Consider the following 4,884-nt stretch of genomic DNA (forward strand, 5'->3'; position numbering starts at 1 on the left):
TCGCCTCACAGGTTATTATGCTGTAAACATAATAAACCATTAAAGCAATTCTCATACCATTCCCTGGTTTTAACAGGAGTAATACTACAGGCAGGTAGTTCCCCATGTGAGGAAAAATATAGAGAGCAAGATACAGTACCCACGTAGACAAGCTGAGCACCATGGTGAATAGGTTTCCGTTAACACAAAATTGTAATTCTGACTTTCTCTCAGAGCTGCCCCATGTTGGGCGCCAAATAATGTGCTAGTTTGAAAACAAACCAGTGGGAGGCACCAAGTCAGAATAACAATTTAATGGAAATTAAAGAAAAGGAGGAAAAAAAGGTAAAAGAAAACACTGTCAAACTGACAGAGTCAAGGTACAACCTGACACCCTGTTAGGCAGGGTGGTGGTAGCAGTCTGGTAGAATGGTGGCTGCAGTCCTCTGAAGCAGTGATCCTGTAGTGAAACAGTCTGCTCTTCCTCTGGAAGTCCAGTGGTGGCTGTGTAGCTCCTGTCCTCTGGAAATCCAGTGGGAAGCCCGGTGTCTCTGGTGTTCAGCCTCAGCTTATATCCACGATGGGACGCTTGGTTCCTCCCTCTGGGTGGAGCATCTCACAATGGGGTAACGAGTCATGAGGCAGAGTGTTGATTAGGCTCATTAACAGAAGATAGTCCGGAGGGAGTTATCTCTGAGTCAGGTGGCAGGACAATGATGGGCAATTAACAGCAAGATAGTCTGGGGGGAAGGAGGCAAGGAAACACTGCCCCACCTGATTTTAACAGCTGATGGGGATGGTAATAGAATACACTGCAACCCAGGACAGATCTCTGCTACAGCTTTTTCATGTTTAAGGCACTTAGCATCTATTTCTACTAAAAGTTAAAAATCTGTATTTCTATTTCATTTTGGTGTGGCTTCATGGATGTCAGCTTGTCCAAAGGTTTTAATTCACACCTAATGCTTTGGCTTCCCTCTGGGCCTGAGGGAACTTCTTTAACAAGAAGGTTAGAAACAAAGTTAGAAAGGTAAAAATGGGGAGAAAAACAAAGGTATAAAGTTTCAAAGTTACAAACAAAGGCAGAAAGGGACAAATCTAGAAAGTTAGAAACAAACAAAGGTAGAAAGTTAGAAAGGTAGCAACAAAAATGGTAGGAACGTAGAAAGGTAGAAAAGCAAAAATAGAGTTAGAAATGTAGAAAGTCAGAAAAGTAGAAACAAAGATAGAAAGTCAGAGATGTAGAAAGTTAGAAACTACCAAAGGTAAAAATGAACAAAGGTAAAAAGAGGGAAAACTTAGAAAGGTGGTACAAAGTCATAAAAGTAGAAACGAAAAAGGTAGAAAGGCAGAAGGTCAGAATGGTAGAAATGAACAAATGTAGAAAGGTAGAAAGGTAGAAACGCAGAAATGAACAAAGGTAGAAATGTAGAAAGTTAGAAATGAAGAAAGATGGAAAGACAGAAAGTTCAAATGGTAGAAACAAACAAACATGTCAAGTTAGAAATTGAGAAAGGTAGAAAGCAACAAAGGTAGAAAAATAGAAAGGTAGAGAGTCAGAACCAAACAAAGGTAGAAAGTTAAAAAGGTAGAAATGAACAAAGGGAGGAAGTTGGAGAGGCAGAAAGTGCAGAGGCTGGCAGCAGCCATCCCAGCCTTACCGAGAGCCCTGAGTGGGAGAGCAACTTGTTCCATTGATCTTCACTTTGCTAAGCGCCTTCTGCTCTCTCGGGAAAGATGCAGAGCAGGCAAATGGCTACAGGTAGGAGCACCAGGTGTGACTGTTCTTCCTTCACCTCCCAGAAAGCTGGGGGGTTTCATGTTTGAGTCAGTGGCCTAGAAGGGGCAGAAAGTCTGCCCTGACAAGTGTGTGGGCATGGATCTGTTTTGTCTTTCCCTGTGCCCATTCCCAAAACTCTCTTAAAACTTTCCCAAAATAGAAACGCAGAAATACTGGGGCTTGTGTAATAAAGAGAGATCCTGCCTGAAGAAACAGTGGTCTCTGTTTGGTTTTTTCCAAGCTGCTACAGAAACCAACAAAGGTAGAAAGGTAAAAATGAACAAAGGAAGGAAGGTGAAAAAGGCAGTTCAAAATCTGTTTATGGCCCCATGAAAAAGAAAGTTGCTTTGAGCTGAAAACCTAAGGAGGCTTTAGGCCCCTCCCTGCAGGCACAAATTCCCTCTCTCTGCTTCTTCTTTTTCTGGAGCTGCATTTTGGAGCAGCCCAAGCTCAGGGATCAATCAGGGAATAAAGAGGATTTTTTCCCTTCACCTCTGCTTCCCCAGTCTCCTGTGGCCAGGGACATTTAACAGCCCCCATTTAAAGAGCTCTGACCTGCAGACAGCAGGAAAAAGCTGCTTTTTCCTCTGCTGATCCTCAGATGTGTTTTCAGTCCCTGCTAGGTGACTCCCTAATTCCAGCCCTGTAACAAAAGGCCCATTTTAAACCCAATATTCCTATTTCAGGCAGAGCTGGGGGGATTTTTGCTGAACTTGAAGTTCCTGGAAGCCTTTGGCACTTTGCTTTCAGTGATCCTGGATCCAGCCCAGCAAGAGCTGCCCCAGATCTGGGGCAAGGTGGAAAGAAGGGAACAGATTAAGACCCTAATCTTGATTCCATCACGGATTTTTTCATCACCAGTCCTGGTGAATCACTTTCACTTTTATTATTCCTCCTGTCCCATTCTCCATCTGGGAGATAAGATCTTCTTCCCTGGGCTTTTTTTTAAATTTAAGGTAGATTGCCCTGACACCTTCTGAGGGAGGATGGATTGACAGCTGAATGGATTTTAGTAGATGAAACAGCTTTAAAAAGCCAGAAAAAATCTGTTTATGGCCCCATGAAAAAGAAAGTTGGTTTGAGCTGAAAACCTAAGGAGGCTTTAGGCTCTGTAAAGTCCTGAATTAATGAGAGTTTCTGTTCTATTCCTAATTTTCAAAGCTTTTGCTTTTAAAGACAAAGTCCATATTAATGTTTTGTTCCAGCCATTACCTGGCCTCGAAATCTGGGACCTCAGCCGTGCTGTTCCCTAACCCCAGGGATTACCCAGCCCTTCTTTCCCTTGCATCCTAAATACCACACAAAAAAAGGGCTGAAGGGCTCATTTCAATTTTCTCTGCAGTGGTTTTATCTCAAAACTTCCTCGAGTGTTTCTCCATTTCTCTTTGAATCCGGGGGCGAGGGGAGCAGCTCCTTTGGAGCTGTGATTTTCCCAGATTTCCCAGGCTTTACGGGAAGGGGAGGAACCCAAGCTCGTTTCCCTCAGTCAGGAATTTTGCTGTGGGAATTCAGCTGCTCTCCAGGCAGTTCTTCTGTCAAACCACTAATCAGCTCGGAAAAGTTGATTAATCCACATAGGGGCTGTGGAGAGAAGGATACAAAGGAACTTTTCCATCATTTTGGGGCTTGAAGAGGGACTGAATTTCCCTCAAAGCTGGGAAGGGCCTGAGGACGATAAAGCAAAGGAGCAGCTTCATCTCTCCCTGGCAGAGAGCTCTGGGCTCCATTATGGATACAAATCAATCCCAGCAGGATTTCAAAGGGTTTCTTTAGGATGTCAGGTCCCTCTTTATCAGATCCCTGCTGGGATTCAGGGCCTGCCTGGTCACGGGGTGCTTTGATAAGGGCTGGATTTAAATCCCAGATCTGAGAGCAGACATGAAAGTTCCCTGGGTTTCTAAGGGTTGAAAAGCTCGAGCTGGCTTCGCTGCAGAGCTGAAAAGTCAGGATAAGAGAGAGCAAGGAGTGGCCAGCAGGCTCAGGCTCCTGATCACGCCCCTGGGACCCATGGGATCCATAGGATCCGTGGCCTCTGGCACGCTGCTCCAGCACCCTGCAGGGTGACTGACAGCCGGGCAGGGGAAGGAGCCACCAGCAGCTCTGCGATGTGCACCATCATTCACCTTGCACGTGGCCTAAACAGCCACCAAGCACCGATGGACTGACTGAGCCGAAAATATCGGCGAGATCTCAGTTTGCACTCCAAATTCCCTGCAGCCTGTTCCCTTCCTGATCCATCCCTTGAAGCAGCAAGAGTGGAATTCCTCCCGTGGTTGCACTTTCCCTCCTGTTTTCCACTCAACAAGAAAAAGCAGCCACGTGAACAGGAGTAAAAGCCCCAAACCCACAAAAAAGCACACATTCTCAGCATCACTAATCCCTGCCAAATTGCCAGGAACCTTCCAAAACTACATCCAAGCTTGGAAACAGGGATCCAGTTGTTTGTTTAAGCAGCTATTGATCCAGTCTCTTCCAGCTAATTAAACTATTCACTATTTAAACTCATTAAACTGCTCATCCTGCTCCTGGCAGCCAGAGGTAAAGAAGAAATTGTGTCTAGATTAAATGGTGATGGTGAATGTGCCCATGCCAGTCCTTGGAGAGGTTGGAATTGCATCCCTGTTCCTCTGCTCTCTTTTCCTTCCTTTTTCCTGCAGTGATTCCCACCCGGATTCCTCAGCTCCAGCTCTCTGAGCAGCCTCACGGGGAGCATTTCATCCCCTTGGAGCCAACTCCATTTGTTGCATCCTTCATGCCTCAACCACCCCTAAAAGCAGGGAAGTGCTGATGGGCAGTGCAGCTGCTTCCACTCGGGAATGTTTCCAGTGGAACAGGGAGGGAATTCTGAGAAGCTTCCACCCACTGCACGTTATTGCTGGATAAAAGGTGAGGCAGCAAAGGATCAACAAAGGGAGATTTCAGCAAGACAAAGTCCAGACAGAGAGGCTGCAAGTGTTGCTGGGGCTGCTAAGCTGGGAAAACTGCAAGGTCAGGCTGTGGGAACATGGATTATACTGAGGTCTGGAACTGGTGTTGGGAACAGAGGGAGAAGGAGAAGGAGAAGGAGAAGGAGAAGGAGAAGGAGAAGGAGGAGAAAGGGCCCAAAGTAACTGCACAGCGAATTT

The 4,884-nt window shown here is 45.7% G+C and overlaps 1 long non-coding RNA gene across 1 annotated transcript; it reads left to right on the forward strand.

The window, feature by feature from the left end:
* Positions 1 to 925: 925 nt before the first annotated feature.
* Positions 926 to 1,558, forward strand: LOC121658566. The gene is made up of 2 exons (XR_006014005.1): positions 926 to 1,101; positions 1,205 to 1,558. It is a non-coding gene; the product is annotated as an uncharacterized LOC121658566 (long non-coding RNA).
* The last annotated feature ends 3,326 nt before the right edge of the window (positions 1,559 to 4,884 follow it).

The sequence above is a fragment of the Corvus kubaryi genome, unplaced genomic scaffold (assembly GCF_017639235.1).
Source record: "Corvus kubaryi isolate FWS band 111438036 unplaced genomic scaffold, C.kubaryi_AGA036_p1.0 split3-37304, whole genome shotgun sequence".
NCBI classification, from domain to species: Eukaryota; Metazoa; Chordata; class Aves; order Passeriformes; family Corvidae; genus Corvus; species Corvus kubaryi.